General features: G+C 35.1%; 1 long non-coding RNA gene across 1 annotated transcript in view; it reads left to right on the top strand.

The window, feature by feature from the left end:
- Positions 1–8,011, top strand: part of LOC123388900 — an 85,591-nt gene extending 77,580 nt beyond the window's left edge. The window contains exons 3-4 of the long non-coding RNA XR_006603417.1: positions 5,671–5,754; positions 7,555–8,011. This is a non-coding gene — a long non-coding RNA (uncharacterized LOC123388900). The remainder of the gene's footprint in view (positions 1–5,670; positions 5,755–7,554) is intronic.
- The last annotated feature ends 11,818 nt before the right edge of the window (positions 8,012–19,829 follow it).

Below are 19,829 nucleotides of genomic sequence, written 5' to 3'. Positions count from 1 at the left end.
AAAAAAAAAATTCCCATTTTTTTGTATAAGATCTATTTAGATATCTGGTATTCATTGAGTGTTCAGTAAATTCTTATTCCTATCCAGCCCTCTTCTCCTCAATCAAGATGTTCAGACAAGAATGTATGTGATTTAACTAATTAGAGAGATAAACATTGATGTTTTAGAAGCTTATTGTATTTAACTGTTTAAATGGACCCATTTAAAAGGAGAAAATGAGAAATTTGTTTAGAGACAAGTTGAGCTTGATGTCCCTTCTAATGAATTCTAAGGGAATTATTTTAAAACTATGGATGCATTTGGGGAGGGTATGTGCTATGGTGAGTGCTGTGAAATGTGTAAGCCTGTTGATTCACAGACTTGCACCCCTGGGGCAAATAATACATTATATGTTAATATAAAAAATTTTAAAAATTAAAAAAATATAGATGCAATTTGAAGAAAAGATTGGGTGCTAAACAGATCAAAGTGCTTCTCATTCGGGCAAATATATGACAAGAAGAACCATGAGAGTAGAGGAGTCAAATCACTAAAAAGGAAATCAGGAATAATAAGTGAGAATACTTGAGGCTAGTATTACTGGTACAGACTAGTAATACAGGAGACTACAAACATATTTAAGAGTCAGAGAAAGGCCAGTGAGTGATGGAGCAATAGAATCAAGTACAGCTCTCTCGGGATGCCAAGGACATAATTAATGAAGAAAGTGATACCCGAAGAATTTAAGCAATTTCCCCAACACTCCCCTGCTAGATTTTGCAGAATCAATATTCCAAATATCAAACCTAATGGCTTCCCACTACTAAATGCTTGACACACCTTCCTCCCAAACCAACTTGTATTAGTTTCCCATTTCTACTTTAACAAATTACATTTGACCCTTCAACAACACAGGTTTGAACTACGTAGGTTCAGTTATATGTGGATTTTCTTCCCAATAAGTTCATTGGAGACATTTTTGGAGATTTCTGACAATTTTAAACAACTGGCAGACAAACCATGTAGCCCAAAAATACAAAAAAAATTAGGAGAAAGTTAAATATATGTAGATAGCAGTGTATTTTATCCTTAACTACCATGCAGCATGCACAAATCAATTATAAAAAACTAAAATGTATCTCAAGTTAGACACACAAACACAAATGCAGTTGAGAGAAATGTAAACACAGGTTAAACCTGCAGTATTAAATCAGAACTGCATAAAATTAATTCTAGTACATACTGTGTTACTGTAATAATTTTGTAGCCTCTCCCATTGCTGTTGCAGTGAGTTCAAGTGTTGGGAATATCTCCTTTAAATATGTGTGATGCTAATCATCTCCCTGGGAGGAGTCTCTCCAAAAAATTGCTCACCACAGTAAAAAGGGATCTCTCGAAGTTCTATTAGTTTTTAAATTTAGGCAAAGTCAAAAAGTTGGTTGCAGATTTTTGGCAGTGTGGAGGTCAGAACCTCTAACCTCCAAGTTGTTCAAGATCAACTGTAAATATATTTTCTTACGATCCTGAAGACCAGAAGTCTGGAATAGGTCTCACTGGACTAAATTCAGGGTGTCAGGAGGAGGGGTTCATTTCAAGGCTCTAAGGAAAAACCTGTTTCCTGGCCTTTTCTAGCGTCTAGAGACTGTCTACAGTCTTTACCTCCTAGTGACATTCCATTCTCAAAGGCAGCAATGGTCTATTGAGTCTGTCTCCAAGGGTATCCTCTACTCTGGCTGGTACTTTAACTTTTGCTTCCCCCTTCCACATTTGAAGGAATATGTAATTAGATTGAACCCACACAGAATATCCAAAAATAATCTCCCTATTTGAAGGTCAGTCAATTAACAACTAATATTGTGTTTGCAACCAAATCCCCTTTGCCATGTAAGCTACCATATTCACGGGTTCCTGGGATAGGGATATAGAAATCTTTGGGAGCCCTTGTTACTACCACACTATTGAAATTCAAATTGCTTCCCACCCTTTAAGAATTCCATCTCAAAAGTGAGAGTTACTTCTGTTTTCAGTCAGTTACTAAATTATGACAAGGCTTCTTTCATTCACTTAGGCATCATTTAAGTACATATAGAGTGACATCAGGGTTCAGGATAATATTTTTGAGGAATAAACTATAGTGCTTATCTTCAAGAAGCTAAAGCCTGCTGATTCAATATGATATACTTCTTGTTTTTCTTTATCTTTATCATTATGCCTGAATTAAAGTAACATTTCACTCTTTCTCTTTTGTCTTTTATTCCCTCTTCCTTCACATGTAGCAGCTGAATTTATGTGAATATTCAGCCTGTGTCTCAGGTTTTTAAGTACCTGCTCCTTTATTTCAGCATTCACGTCTTCTCTTATAAAGGGTATATCCACATGTGCAGACTGTTCATGAGATGTCTGGTCCAAGAGAGACCTTTCAGCTTTCTAGCCGTTATTCTCTTCAATGTAGATAAGAACTCAAATGTATCTTCTTTTACTGTTTCTACATCCAAATACTTTTCCTGGCGTCTCATTCCTGATCTACAAGCAACCCATATAGATGATAACACTGCTTCATTTTGCTACCTCCCTGTTCAAAAGTACTTCATTTATCAAGCATATCCAATACCAGTCTTGTAAGTCCAAGCCCACACTCTACTATCGGGACCACTTTGCCTATGAATTATCTCCATGATTGTGATGGTGTCTCCTTCTGCTGGCAATCCGTCCTTTACCTTCTGATCATATCATCCCCATTCCAACATTGAAGCCACATGTTCCTTCAGTACTTCCTGGAGTACTTCTCCCCTTCTGTTCCTTTGTACAATCATTTTTATACCTTATACGTGGGGCTCTTCTACAAACCCTCCTTCAATATCTTTCACCATGATGCAGTTTTTCACTTTTTGACCTCCCATAGAAGGAACTATCATTTTCATGCAGCCTACTACAAGACAACCCTAGTCAAAAAACACAGACACCCTAAATTTTAAAGCAGCTTGTCAGTGGCCAGTGGTTAAAAGAACAGGGAAGGAGAGGAAGACATTGTGACATTACCCATAAACCACCAATAAACATCACAACCCAATTTTAGAAAACTGAACAAAAAATCAGAATCAATAAATACTGAATTTGGAATGCTATTCCCTATATTTATTCCTCTCGTCATTAAGCACCTATAAACTCAGGCATACCAACAATGTATTTCACTTTTCCAAAGTAAGTCATGCTTTTTACCTGTATGCTAAACTTGAACTTTCACACATGTTGGGCACGTATTATTTGAGAATCATACGTTCTACTTAGTTGGACAGAACTGAACGTTTTATTGAGAGTTTTAGAAGTTTAGTACCTCATGACAGAACAATTTTTTAAAATAATGCAAAATTCATACTTCAGCCAAATCACGGCCAAACCATGTTTATGTCCAAAAACATTTTTACTGATGAGTCAACTCCCAGCCAAAGTGAATTTATATCCCAAAGTACTTTCCACTGATGAGACAGTTAAATATTGTAATGAAATTTTGCCACCTTAGTAAAAAAAAACCAGACAGTAATAAATACAAAGAAAACAAATTGAATTTAAAAAGTCAATGCCTACTTCCTACTTGCAAGAAAGCAAGCAAAAGTATCAACTCCAAGAACAAAAGTGTACAGAACAAGTGAACTATTCAATTTTCTTTATGGCTCTGTGATCTGGTTTGACCCACTGATGTCATGCTTCATTTCTTGAAGAAGTCAGTCACCATCACATCTGCTTAATTCTCACCATCAAATGACTTCATAATACTTCCAATCCTAAGGTCTTATCCTATTGATTATCTTCCTGAATTCTAATCTTAAAGGAATGTCATAAATGCATTCTGCCCAAAAGAGAAAGCATGCAAGACAAGAGGTTCTCTTGAAGATTAGACCTCATGGCTGTCCTCTTACTTCTCCTAAGTATCAACAGTGGTAGCATTTTAAAAGTATTTGAGGACTTCATCTGGAATAATGCAATCTCTCTCGATAATAATAATAATAATAATTGTATGTCTCAATATGTAAGCAGAATAAAAAAATGCCACAGTGCTCCATATTGCACAGTATTGCTGAGTCACTGAGGAGGTGACAGGACACTGCCGTAAGCAACAACATGTTCATCACTCCAAAATTTAAAACAAAATAAAGCAAAGAACAAAAAACCAAAAGGGAGCTGTTGTACATGGAATCACTCTGCTGGTAAGAGGGTACAAATGAAGCACAAAGGTGAGAGGCACCAGCAAGGCTCTGAGATACAAAGGGTGATACTTCTACAATTCTTCACACCACACAAAAATTACTACACATAGAGATGGATTGTATACCAGACAATTAGAACAGGAATTCATAAAGTATTGTGTGAATGTCACTGTTTTGTAGGAATGTATTATATCTCATAAATCACACTATTTGAGATGTACTAAAACAAAATGCAAAAATATGACAATTAAAATGTTGCCCTCTAAACACTTCTTTAAAATTTTAATACATGGAAAATTCTTCTGTTGGTGAAGCACATGCTTCTTTGGAAATACTTTCATATTCCTTTTGTTTTCTTTTTCTATTTTTTATTTCATTTTTTATTATGTTCAGTTAGCCAGCATATGCGCATATATATATATTTTTTATTTTTTTTATTTTTTTTTTCCTATCTACTAAGGAACATCTCATTGGGAGATGCCCAATTCTCACAACTGGTGGCCAGATTGTCGTGTAGACATTTTCTTTAGAGCATCTTCCCACAACTCTCCTTTAATTCCTCTTCCAAAATTCAAAAGGTCTTAGAGAAAGAAAAGGTTACAAAAACACAGTTCTTAAGGCTAAGTATATAAAATTGGTTGCCTTATTTAAATACAATAATTAATACATCTAAAGTCTAACAAAAATCAGAAACCAGCCTACCGTGAAAGTTCTTTGTGTGTAAAGCACTATGTCTATGGGAATAGTTTTTAGCCTTTCTTCATCCAGCCTCGGATGTATCCATAACCAAAATGGAATGTTAATAGAGAAGATGAGGTTTGACAGTGATCATTAGAAAAGGTAGGAGAGAGAAAAGCTAGTATCTAGGAATCATCTCCAACAAACCTGCACTATGCTGGTGGACTCCAGTAGCACTGGGCCAGATGCTTCTACTGTATGAGGGCCATGATCACTGGGAAGTGATTGCCATTTAATCTGAGGCCTTCCATGTTATGGGACCATGAAAGAAAAACGATAGTAAATTTTCCATTTTTGTATTTTTTGATAAGATAAACTGTCTTGCTTTCTTGGTGTAGCCAAGTGCCCACAGTGCTAGGTGTACCTGACCCCATCTAGGTGAACTAGGGTGAAATCAATGACAAGTGATATAAAAGAGTATTTAAAAGGTGAGAAAGTACTGATATATTAATCCAAGGAATAAAAATGTAGCTAGAAGGCTTGCTTGGCTGTCTCTTAACTTTTAAGAGAAGTTAAAAGTGAGGAAAAAAAGATTGCTTTAGCAGTTACACTTCAAAGAAAAGATAGTTTCAGACCTTAAAGCTTTGGTGAACTTTGTTCCATTCCTTTTGTTCTCTATTTGTTACTACTAGTGAACAACATCGAAAGAAAAAAAAATATGTTCATTCTTAGCTTCTATATGGAAGAAAACTTTCTATCATTTGATTTTAGATAGCTATGACAAAAAAACAGCTGGTGTTTTCTACAGCAGGAGCAATTCCTATGGTGGTCAACAAGTGAGACTAAGAAACACTCCAGGAAGCCACCCCTAAATCCATAAGGAATTCCACAGGTGAGTTTTCCAGAAGACCCCTCTTTAGTAAATCCAGACATATCTCAATACAGCTTTAAGTAGAGAGTGTAGTGAAGATCACAAGAGGACAGGTAAGGGTCAAGTCTCACATGGGGCTGGCACCTGCCCACATCCTCCTGGGAATGGTCAACTCTTAAGGAGCTGCCCAGTCAGTGAAAACCAAACTCTATCCAAACCACATTTTCAAATTCTATTGCAAGACCTCAGCCTGAAACTAACAAACCATAACTTCTGGGGAAAAGACTCAGTAAAATCTACATTTTAAAGGACCCCCAATGATCCTGGTAATCAACTAGTATTTTAAAGATAATTAACTCTTGATTACTTAGACAAGTGTGAATTTTTTGCAAGCATTGAGAAGGATTGACTAGATTCATACAATTTTATGTTTTTGAATGTTTAATAGAATTCACTAGTGAAACCACAAAGGTCCCAGGCTTTTCTTTGATGGGAGATTTTTTGAATAGTGATTCAATCTCCATACCAGTTATGGATCCACTTAGTCATTCCCTATCTTCATGACTTTGTGTTGGTACACTGTATAATTCTAGCAATTTATCCATTTTTTTCTGGATTAGCCAAAACAGTTCCTTAGCCTATAACTTCTTATAAACTTTCTGATTTCTGCGTTATCAGTTGTAATGTTCTTTAATTTCTGATTTATTTAAGTCTTCTCTTCATGTCACCTAGTTTAGGCTAGGGTTTGTCCATCTTGTCTTTTCAAAAAAAATAATTTAATTGATTTTTTCTGTTGTTTTTCTATTTTCTATTTCATTTACTTTTGCCCTTATTTTTATTTTCTCCCTTCCACTAACTTTGGGCTTGGTTTATTAATCCTTTTCTACCTTCTTCAGGTGTAAAGTTAGGCTGTTTATTTGAGATTGGTCTTCTTTATTTTTTTTAAAGATGTTATTTATTTATTTATTTATTTATTTATTTGACACACAGAGATAGAGAGAGACAGCTAGAGAGGGAACATAAGCAGGGGGAGTGGGAGAGGGAGTAACAGGCTTCCCGCTGAGTAGGGAGCCTGACTTGGGATCCTGACTTGAGCTGAAGGCAGACGCTTAATGACTGGGCCACCCAGGCACCCCTGAGATCTTTCTTCTTTAAAGTACTCATTTGTCACTTTGAATGTCCCTCTGTATACTGATTTTGCTGCATCCAGTAAGTTGTTGTATCTTTATTCATTTTCATTTGTCTTCAGGTATTTTTTTAAAGATTTTATTTATTTATTCGACAGAGAGAGATTACAAGTAGGCAGAGAGGCAAGCAGAGAGAGAGAGGAGGAAGCAGGCTCCCTGCTGAGCAGAGAGCCCATTGTGGGCTCGATCCCAGGACCCTGAGATCATGACCTGAGCCGAAGGCAGTGGCTTAACCCACTGAGCCACCCAGGCGCCCCTGAAATTTCCTTTTTAATAATTTTTTTTCCTTTGACCCAATAGCTGTTCAAGAATATATTGTCTCATTTACACATTTTTGTGAATTTTCCAGATTTCATTTTGCTCTTGATTTGTTATTTTATTCCATTGTGGTCAAAAAAGACAGACGTTATAACTTTAATCTTAAATTCATTGAGATTTGTTTTGTGAAGTAACAGGTGATCTTCCCCAGAGGAAGAATCATGTGCACTTCAGAAGAATGCATAATCTGTGGCTTTAGGTTGAAATGTTCTTTATATGTCTTTAGTCCCATTTTTGTTAGCTCACTCTACGGTGAGACATGAAGGGAAGTTATGGAATCTTCCAGCCCAACCTATTATCTGTGTTCTCCCCTAAGAGGCTACATTGTAAAGGACCCATCAAGTGCCAAGACCGGCAGAACTGACATCAGTCCTCTGCAGAGCCCCATTGGAAAAGCTGGGGAACCAGAGATGCAAAGCAATGCTAACCCTCCTCTGGGAGAAACTAGGAGCCACAAGGTCTCCTTCTGATCCTGTGGCATTTACCTAGGTAAGTGACTGCTAGGAGTGCCCACAGCTCCTTACTAGCTTCAGTAAGTCTGATTTTGTGTATTTCCAGAGTGTAACACTCCTTCATTTGCTTTCCAGATTTCTCAAAGGGATTTTGTCTGCTTAATTAGTGTCTGTGGGTGTAAGGATGGCCTGGGGGCTAACTACTTTGTCATTCTGTTGATGTTACTGGATCTAATTAGCTGTTATGTATTTCAGTGCCAACAACTTTGAATTGGGACCCATGTTTATAAACATAAACCTGAGGCCTTTTTTGTTTTGTGTTCTTTTGTTTTGTTTTGTTTTCTCATCAAGGAGGAGGAGGTAGCTTCTACATAGCAAAGGAAGCAATCAGCAAAACTAAAAGACACCATAGTGAATATAAGATATTTGCAAATAACCTAGCTGATTAAGGGTTAGTATCCAAAATATATAAAGAACTTATAAAACTCCATAAGCCATACGTGAATAATAAGAGTTAAAAATGGGCAGACGACATGGATAGACATTTTTCCAAAGAAGACATACAGATGGTCAGCACACACATGAAAAGATGCTTAACCTCACTTATTATCAGGGAAACACAAATCAAAACTACAATGAGATATCACTGCACAGCCATGACAATGGCTAAAATCAACAACACAAAACAACAGGTATTAGTGAGACTGCAGGGAAAGGGGAAACCTCTTGCGCTATTGGTGGGAATGCAAGTTGGTTCAGCCACTCTGGAAAACTGTACAGAGGTTTAAATAAATAAACAAACAAACAAACAAACAAATAAATAAATAAAACAGTATGGATTTTACTCATAAAGTTCAAAATAGGGTGCCTGGACGGCTCAGTTTGTTAAGCGTCTGCCCTCAGAGCTCAGATCACGTTCTTGAGGTCTTGGAATCCAGGCCTGCTTTGGGCTTCCTGCTCAGCGGGGAGTCTGTTTCTACCCTTCCCACTGTTCATGCTCTCACACTTTCTTTCTTTCGAATAAATACATAAAATCTTTTTGTAAAACATTAAAAATAGAACTACCCCCCATGATCCAACAATTACCCTACTATGAATTTACCCAAAGAATACAAAAATATTAATGCAAAGGGATACATGCACCCACTGTTTATAGCAGTATTATCTACAATAGCCAAATTATGGAAACAGCCTAAGTGTCTAACTAAAGATGAATCAGGAAGTAGTGGTTCATATACACAAACAAATATTACTCAACCATAAAAATAATGAAATCTTGCCATTTACAACAACATGGACAGAGCTAAAGAATATTATGCTAAGAGTAGTAAAGGTCAAAGAAAAACAAATACCATATGACCTCATTCATATGTGGAATTTAAGAAGCAAAACAAACAAAGAGAAAAATAAAAAAGAGAGATAGGGAGGCAAACCTAGAAACAGACTTTTAACTATAGAAAATAAACTGATGGTCACCATGAGGAAGGTTGTTGGGGAGAACAGATGAAACAGGTGATTGGGACTAAGGAGTGCACTTGTGTTGATGAGCACAGGGTGATGTATGGAAGTACTGAATCACTATATTGTATACCTAAAACTAATTACCTTGTAGCCTAACAGAAATTTAAATAAAAACTTAAAAAAAAAGTGAGGTATAAAGAAGATAACTCAAGTTCAGGAAGAGGTGAAAATGGGGTAATACAAGGAATATTTCCTACTTTTATACAGATTTTAATTTTGCTTTAGAAGTGGTAAAAGGAGAACTGATACTCTAAGAAATCAAATCAAGGTGTTAAGGGCAAGGAAGATTAAAACAAGAAAGTATTAATTGAGAAGATGACAGAGTAGAGGACAGAAAATAGAGATATAGTTAATAGATAACTGTAGCTCCTGGAGAAAATAACTGAGTAGACACCAATAATAAAACAAACAAAAAAATTAATAATCGCATGTAAACTATGGAAATCAAAATGAAATCAAATGAAATCAAAATGCCCACTAAATATCACAATTAACTGAAAGAAAGCCATATCTAGACATTTCATGATAAATATTTTTAGAAGTTTTCTTATGTATTTTGGAGAGAAGAGAGAGAGAAAGAAGGAGCACATGTGTGTGAGTATGGGGAAGGGTAGAGGGAGAGAGAGAGAGAATCTCAAGCAGACTCCACACTGAATGTGGAGCTGGACACAGGGCTCAATCTCAGGACCCTGAGATCATGACCTGAGCTGAAACCAAGAGTCAGACATTCAACCAACTGAACCACCGACGTACCCCTCGTGATTAATATTTTTAATAAAGGAAAAAGTTATTGCATGAATCTACATGAGGAAAATATTACCTATAAGTATTCAATACTCTGATTATCCTTAAAAGTTTTTTCTTTTCCATGCCAGAAAATAATGGGGATATTTCATAGATGTCTGAAAGGAAAAGTGTGTGCCCCAAATGTTTTACTCTAGAATGTTTCATCTAAGACAAATGTATGATTCTAGAATGTTTCAGGAAATACTTAACCAGTATGTTTGAATATTTTAAAGTTATAATCCAGGAGGGTAACAAGTGAATAATAACAATGCTCAAAAACTTAGAATTTATGAAATAATGATTTAATCCTAAGTATTGTAAGAAGTTAAAATATTCAGCCTAAATATTTGTTGAAAGAGCATTAAAAATTGAAGGCAAACTAACGGTTCAACAGCAATATACTGGATCTAAAAATCCTAGATTATGTCAACTCTGAATGTGAGTGGATTGAAATAAAGCTTCCTGATTAAATATTTAATTAGAAGATGTCAAGAAAAGCATTTTATTAAGAAACATGTTAAGAAAAAAAGAAACATATTAAGAAAGATAGTTTAGATAAAACTGAAACACAATAAACTGCACATATTTGAAAGGATAGAAATTAGTATGTTTTGACATCTGAATATGAGTTTGAAACTATCACTACAATCAAGATAATGAGCCATCATCCCCCAAAATTTCATCTCGGACCTCTGTAAATTGAACCTCAGCCCCTCTCCCATGCCCCTGTTTACTCTAACTATAGATTAGTTTACAGTCATAGTTTTTGTATAAATAGAATCATACCATATGTATTGTTTTTGAGATTCATTCATGCTATAATGTGCATTAATTGTTTCCCTTATTGTATGGCCATACCACAATTTATGTATCCATGTACCTGCTGATAAATTTTAAAAGAATGGACAGAGGGACATGAACAGACATTTCTCTAAAAATGACTAAGAGACACATGGAAAGTTACCTCACTAATCATCAGGGAAATGCAAACCAAAACCACAATGAGGTATCACATCACAAAGGTCAAAATGGCTGAAATAAAAAGCTCAAGAAGGAAGCACTGGTGAAGATGGGGAGAAAAAGGAACTCTCACACACTGTTGGTGAAAATGCAAACTGGTGCAGCCACTCTGGAATATGGCACAGAGATTCCTCCGAAAATTAAAAATAAAACTACACTGTGCTCCAGTCATCCCACCAGTGGGAATTTGTTCCAAACCCTAATTCCAAGGGTTATATGCACCCCTATTTTTTACTGCAGCTTTATTTAAAATAGGCAAGTTATGGAAGCAGCCTAAAAGTCCATTAACAGATGAATGGATGAAAATGTGAGATATATTCACATCTTCATGTGTATGTATGTGCACACACACACACACACAACGGAATAATATTCAGCTGGAAAAAAGAATGAAATCTTGCTATTTGCAACTATGTGGCTGGATCCAAAGAGCATAATGTTAAGTGAAATAAGTCGGTCCGAGAAACCCGAATACCATTTCATTACTATGTGGACTTTAAGAAAGAAAACAAACAATCCAAGGGGGGATAAAAAGAGAAAAATCAAGAAAAGGACTCTTAATTATAGAGGACAAAATGAAGGTTACCAGAGGCAAGATGGTGGGGATGGGTGAAATTGGTGAAGAGGATTAAGAGTACATGTATCTTGATGAGCCCTCAGTAATAATATGCAATTTTTGAATCATTATACTGCACACCTGAAACAAATACAATACTGTATATTAACTGCACTGGAATTGAAATGTTTTTTCAAAAAGAAGGAAGAGGTAACATTTTCTTTATGTATGACTCAGTGTGTTGAAGTTTTAAAAAATTTGTGAGTCAATCCTTTCCTATTTAATTTTGGTACAATGTGTCTTTTAGAATATATTCAATACATAAATAAAATTTGATTTAGTCATTTTACCATCTAGTCATATTTATTGTTGTATAAAAGCACTATAGAATCAGTGAAAAACAATGTGAAACAAAAGAATAGCTGTGAATTCTGAAATTCTAATTTTATGATAGTGTTTATTTTTGGAAAACTTTCTTTCAGTTGGATTCATAGATATATATGCTTTTCTAGTGTTTTTCCATGCTGAACTAAAAAGAATTTTTCATGTAAACCCGTATCAACACCTTCAGGGAGAATAAAAATACTCCTGGAATGTACAATGATATTTAATTCTACCCTAGAACATTTCCAAATAGTGGTAAGATCATTACAAATGGACAGTCTCTATGACTCCATTTCTAAGAGATTATATAATGCCTAGACAATTAATAATCCTGATAGAATACAACAAAATATCTGTATCTATGTGGATAATAATCCTTGCCTTAAGGAAGTACAGATGTTAAACAAATATAAACACTATAAATAAGTAATTACAAAGTATTAATTGCTAGGAGGCTAACTCACAGCCAAATAAGAACACTGACGAATTTCAACTTCCATGGCTGTTGTACATTAACTGAGAATTCCATGTCAGCAAAACAAGTCCTTGTTGTGCATGGCTCTTAAAATATATACAAGGTCTATTTGATTTGATAAAATGTGTTAAACATGCCACACATGGAGAAGTCTCAGAGAAGACAGCAGAGTAGGTGGTTCTAACCTCACATCCTTCATGGACAGATCAGGGCTACAACTAGATATATACAATAATAATATTACACACACACACACATACACACAATGGAATATTACTCAGCTATTAAAAAAATGAGATCTTCCCATTTGTGACAACATGGATGGACCTAGGACATATCAGGAAATCATAAGTAAAATAAATCAGAAAAAGACAAGTGCCATATTATTTAACTTATAGGTGGAATCCAAAACAAAACACCAGGCTCATGAATTCAAGGAACTGATGTTTTCCAGAGGGGAGTTGGCTGGAGGGATGGGCAAAATAGATTGATAAGATTCAGACTTCCAGTTAGAGATGAAAAATATAGCATAGGAAATATAATCAATAATATTGTAGTAACACTGTATGGTGACAACTGATGACTACACTTATAACAGTGAGCTTTGAGTCATGCATAGAATTGTTAAATCAATATGTTGTACACCTGAAACTAATATAACATTGCATATCATTATTCTTTAATAATAAAGTTAAAATAAATTAATTAATGGTTTAAAATGCCACATGTGATACTTGAAAAATCAGAATGACAATAAATCTGCTAAAAATCCCTCATCACAATCGCCCACATATATTTTCAGAACAACTACACTTCAGTTACAAAGAGCTATACAGTTTTTGTAATGGTATTACAAGGTAATGGTATTACAGTGTAATGGTATACAGGGGCACCTGGGTGGCTCAATCAGTTAAGCATCTGCCTTCAGCTCAGGTCATGATCCCAGCACTCTGGGATCAAGTCTTGTGTCAGGGTCCCTGCTTAGTGGGGAGTCTGCTTCTTCCTCTCCCTCTGCCCTTACCCCTGCTCATGCTCTCAGGCTCTCATGCTCTCTCTCTCATAAGTAAATAAAATCTTTTAAAAAAATGGGCATTCTAAAGGCATACTACTATGATAATGTATATGGATGGCTTACTTTTTGTTATCTTGTAGGGTAAAGATGATCTCAATGAGTCAATGGCATTCATTTACTCATTTATTAATTATGTATCAATATTCAATTTGTTTCAGGTGATATGTCAGACACTGAAAATACTAGAGATCAAAAGAGAAGTAGTCTCTGTTTTGGCAGGCACACTGATTAGTTATAAAGAGAGCTATTAAACTAATATAGAAAATTGTATTATATAGTTACAAATTATAGTAGGAAAATAACAGAGTACTGCAAGAGGAAATGATTTGGAAAGACTCATTAAACTGAGGTGCAAGTCATTTTAGTGTAGCTAATATGGAAGTCTAACCAATGCTCAACATATGAGAAATTTTACCTAGAGTTCTCTGAGGTCAAACACTTGATTAGCCATTACACTGTGATCAGAAGGATTCTGTGAGTTTCCAGTATTTCAGATTTTCTACCAAGACCTTGGATGCAGAATATCATCTATATCAGCAATTTTCAACTTGTTTTCTATCCTAGCATGATGGATGATGTTGATTACTAAAATATTTGGATTTATTTCTATCAACTTCTTGTGCTTTCTTCTTACCCTGCTTGTTCTTTGATGCTCTTCTCTAATTCCTGCACTCTGTTCTATTGGCTGAACTTTCTTTATTATCTTTTTCCCCTCTACTGGTTTATCATATCCTTTTTTTGAACATGTGTACATAACTTAACAAACCTAAAGTCAATTTCTCTCTCTTATGATGAAGAGTATAAGAAATTTAGACTTTAACTTTTATCACTACCACCAAACATTTACAGGTACATATACACATAATCACACACAGTATCTGTATTCACAGTAGGTATCTGTCTTGCATTTCACCTATACCTTCTCTGTCATTCAAGACTGTTGTTAAATGAAATGAAGAATAAAGGATATCAGAGTACCCTACATTCTACTCTAATTTGTAAAACAAACAAGCAAATACAGTAAACCATTCAAAACATGTTTTCCTTAACTTTATAACTGGTGATATCTCAAACAATCACAGCTCACTGCAGGTGTTTAATTTCTACAAGGTTAGGTTAATATTATTATAAACACTAACCACCTCAATAATATAGATTGCGTGAGTTCAAATTCTCTTCTCATTTTGTGACCAAAGGATTTCTTTTATTACTAGTCTCAGACCAGAAATACCCTGCTATACAACAACCACATCATACAGTCAATGCCAAAATGTGGCTTGCTCTGCTAGCATTGTATTATGTTCAGTCCCTATCATTGTAGAGGGTGTTTCCGAGAAACTGCTCAAAGTTAACATATGTAACTCCCACTGCATTCATGGCATTTATTAGGTATATTAGAAAATGCAAAAATAAAACTGGGTTAAATACAGTTCATGCGGAAATGTCTTCTGGCTTTACATAATTTTAACCAAATTTCTTAGAGGGTGATTTAGTAATATTCATGTCCTAATGAAACAATTCAGGGAGTCTAGGAAGATACCAACAGTTTATTTATATATTGTATTAGGCATAAGAAAACATTCAGACGTGTATGTTCCAGTGTTAGTTCTAGTGCTTATGACTGGCCTTCAAGTAATGATTTCACCTTCTGAGTTTCAGTTTCTGTATCTATAATCACATCTATGTTCCCAGTAGTTATGAAAGATAAAGTAGGTCAAAGTGATGTGAAGTGTGTAGGTACAAAAAGCTGGCACAATACCTACACAAGTCCAATGAGCAGTGAATGAAATATATTTCATTATTTTTGCATGAAAAACATTACATAGGATCATAGTCTAACCTGACTGAGCTGTAAGAGTATATTATTTAAACACTGTCACTAAGAAATATTCTTGGAGCAGTTAAAATAACGGCACAGTTCAGAATAACTTTCATATGGACACTAACCAAACAAATCTTTCAATTACATTGAAAGACACTGAAAAAACTGGATTACTTAGACAATGGCTAACGCACAGTATCTGGGGAGAAAATGCCATAAAATCCACCACTTGCTGTTTCCAAGAATACTACCTTTACAGCATTATATTTGCTATATGAAACTTTCATGGCTCCATGCATTCTCACATATGCTTAGATGTTGCCCATAAAGTAAACACTGACTTGGCTCATCTCAGTCCTAACAGAGGCATGGTAGAGCTCTAACTAACTAAAGAGTAAATCATGTAGATAAAAGACACAGATCCTATATGGTCATTTTGTTTCAAATTACTTAAGAGAGAAGTTTCAAACAGAATAAACATGTCAAACATAAAATATAGGTTTATGTTATTATATAAGAAAGCATAACATATCTGGAAACTAGATAATGGATGAGATATAGAAAGTAAAAATGGATTTTCTTATTGAACTGAAAATGAAAATGATAGAGGAATACATTAATTAATCGATAAGGCTATAAGGGTGAAATGTCTATGAAATACACTTTGCCTACGTAACATAGCATGTTTAAGAACCACTGAAGAAAACATCATCTTCTGAATGATCCTCTACTCTTTTTTCCTGAGAATGATTATGGAAACTAAGGGTCTTTCCCAGACTCATTTTAGGGAAATATTTTTATATCAACTACCTACAGAAAGAGTTAAGAAGAGGCAGAAGCCTACAAGATGAACTTTTTACTTTTACTTAAGTAGTATATACATTTCCCCTAAATGGGAATACCCACAGGGTTTAGTGGGACATGGTTCTGGGTATTGCTTTAAAATTTGTCATCATCATGGGGCACCTGGGTAGCTCAGTGGATTGGGCATGTGCCTTCAGCTCAGGTCATGATCCCAGGGTCCTGGGATCACTGATCCATGATCATCAAAATAAAATTTTTCATCATCCTAACAGAAGGAAGGAAGCTCTTGAGAGAAGCTTTCTCAAACAGACTTCTATTTTCTCCCTTAAAACCGAGGAAGACAATGAAAAAGATAAAAATTTAACAGGAGGCTGACCAACTTAACCATGTAACTGAGAATAAAGAAAACCCATCAGCTTACAGGAGATAGGATGTTCATTTGCCTTTCCACAGTATTTACATGCAGAACTGCAAAGCATCTACCAAGAAGCTCAGTAATGCATGGGTGTCCCTCCAGTTCCTTCAAATCACTGGAGGCAACTCCCTCAAATCAGCTGGTTCCCACGTAAAAATGAGGAGTCAAGCTATCAACACTAGAACCTGTTTTTTCCTCACCAACGTGTTTATATTTCCTTCTCTCTATTCCTGGAAAGTAATTTCATACCATAAAATTTAATCATAAATTCAATGACAATAAAGTAAAACAAAAACAGAGTCTAATTTATTTTAATGTATATGTTAAATTTTATTAAAATCCAATAGGTTTTGTGTGTGTGTGTGTGTTTGTGTAGTATCATGAAACAGAGTAAACTATTTCAAAGGAAAATTAACAGGGATTATGTCATCTCATGTAATAAAATCCTTTTTTATTTATTTTTTAGGGTTTTAAAAAAATTTTTTATTAACATAAAATGATAAAATCCTTTTTTAAACTGAACTAAGGAAAACAATAACAGTACAATATGATTTAGAAGCAAGTATCATGTGACAAAACAATTAAATAAAATAGTATTTGAAAAAGATTTCTGTATGTGTACACATAAATGCATATCTAGGTCCATGTACTCAGAATACTTCACAGAGATATTGCAAATAGGCGGAAAACCTACTGATTATGGAAGGAAAATGAAGGGAGATTCTCACTTCACCTAACACAGTGTTCACAAATCCACAGGAGTTATAAATTAACAAAAGAAGCAAATAAATACACAAAAACATAAAACACAGGGATAATATATAAATCAGTAACCCCACACACTTAACCTTTCCATTAACAGTATAATGACTGAACTTACAAGATAAAATTTATTGACAAACCTGAAAAATAATTTGTATAACATGGGACCATTTGCCACACATTTGTCTACCTGGCTAATGTTTTTAATATGTAAAGTGATTATAAAATGCACTAAGACAAGAATTATTAGGCAACATCAGAAATCATCCCAGCGCTGTATTCCTTCATTTGTAAAATGGGGGATTATAGGAGTATCACATCACTTAGAGAGGTGTTATGAGGATCAAGCAAATCAATAAATTTGAAACACTCTGAATGGTGCCTGGTGCTCAATAAATGTTAGAGGGGAAAAAAATCTTGTCAATAGATTCACACAGAAAACCCATGAAAGTTGAAGTGCTGCTAAAATGAAAACTGCTAAGCCATACTACTCCAAAGAAAGAAAAAAAATTAAATCCAAGTAATACAAAATTATTTTCCCACAGAATTCACATTTTGAAATAATAGGTGGCTCAGTCAGTTAAGTGTCCGCCTTTGGCTCAGGTCATGATCCCAGGGTCCTAGAATTGAACCCCACATGAGGTTCCCTGCTAAGCAGGGAGCCTGCTTCTCTCTCTGCCTCTGCTGCTCCAAATAAAATCTTAAAAAGAAAAACAGGGCTTAGTATAATAAGGTACTGTGCAACAGATATTCTCAGCCAGTTTTACTAGAAGTATGCATTAAACACAATCTTTCTGAAAAGCACTTTGACCGTATTTATCAAAAATTTTAAAGAAATATGTATTTGTCTAAGGAAACTATCATAAGCAAATGCAGCCAAAATACAAACCCAAAGTATAATGTATCTGCATTTATTTACATCAAGGAATTATGTGGATGCCTAATAATAGGGAAATTATTATATCCAAAGAAATGATCATTTACATAACAGACAGTATGCTTTAGTTAATATATTAAGGGGCTACTTTAAGACATGAGGAAGTATAATTATCTCATTTACATACATTTCTCCATTCATTCAACAGCTATTTATTAGGCAGAGAAAACTATAACTATAAAATGATAAAACTGAAGGAAGGAAGCCCTGCAGAAAGTTTACATATTCCTTATATATTCAGAATAAGGTCTGTTAACTTTTAATCTTATCATTTTTGTATTTTCTAGTTCCAATAGTTCTAAAACACTTTCTTTTTAGCTTTTTGAATTAGCAAAGTATTACTATATGTAGCTATGAAAAGCAAAAGTTAAAGCTTAGAGATATCTGAGTCAGACTATAGCTCTATGCATTGTTTATAAGATCAGCTACTCAATTTGTAAATCAATAAGTGTATGCTGAGTTGTTTTGAGATTTTCCTTGGGGTTTGCTATTGCACTGGAGTGTAACTAGAATTGTTTAAAAACATTGATTTAAGATCCTGAGTTTCAAGTGTAAACAAAAAATCGGTCTTAAGGATATATTTTAGCTTGCCACCTCACATTCTGAACTGGAGCCATACCAATCTGAGAAAAAATAAACATACGATTTGTCTTTTAAAGATCGGATGACACTCCAAAAATAGTTACCATTTGGAGTTTCTCATTCTAAATAAGAATCCCAACATTCCTACCTAATGTTAATGAAGACAAAAGGGAATGGATTCAGATCATCACAGGGTCCCCGTATGTCCTCATATGTCAATAGACAGGTAAACTCCAAGAACAGACTGGGTTTAGTTTGGAAAGAGCACCAAGGCAGAGAAAAATTTAATGTGACACATGCTGCTATCATTCACCAAAAAATAGTCAGGAGCTGTCTCATAGAAATAACAGAAGGTTGTAGGTTCAAAAGGGGTATTTAATCAAAATAAATGGCACTGTAAAGTTAGCAAGCAGGACTCTTAAGAGATGTTTTGTCAAAGTTCAAATGATCTTGAGCTCATTTTAAATGTGGTACAGCTTGAGGTTGGCCCAGTATGTCACAGAAAAGAAGTCCATGAAGAAAGGTGACCGAGCCCTTTGCCATTTATCACAACCTTAAGTGAAAGTGGGTGTTTTCGCATCATGGTTTAGAAAAGGAATATGAATGGCACCTATGTGATGTATAGCCACTAAAAGGTGGGCAGGGGAAGAAGAGCTCTGAAAAGTAGAAAACACAAATGAAAAACCCTACATCCAAGAAGAGCAAGGTGTCATTGAAGATAGTTTGCAAAGGGGAATTTCATGTTCAGATTTGTATTTTAGGAAGATTATTCCCACTGGTATACAGAAAATGGGTTGGTCAATACAGAAGGCAGAGTTAAAGAGGAGGAGTCATCAGGTGATGGCTGCCCTTGCTAGGGTTGGAGGAGAACAACTAGAAAGAAATGGACAGACAGGAGTGAGTTTCATGAACTCAGAAAAGTAACCTTTGGTGGTTGATTAAACTTGGAAGATGTGACAAAGAGAAAATCAAACTGGGATACTGGTTTTTCTTAGAGACTTGA

The sequence above is a fragment of the Mustela putorius genome, unplaced genomic scaffold (genome assembly GCF_011764305.1).
Source record: "Mustela putorius furo isolate JIRA1106 unplaced genomic scaffold, ASM1176430v1.1 tig00003923_pilon_pilon_pilon, whole genome shotgun sequence".
NCBI classification, from domain to species: domain Eukaryota; kingdom Metazoa; phylum Chordata; class Mammalia; order Carnivora; family Mustelidae; genus Mustela; species Mustela putorius.
This window is presented reverse-complemented; position numbering and strand designations above follow the sequence as displayed.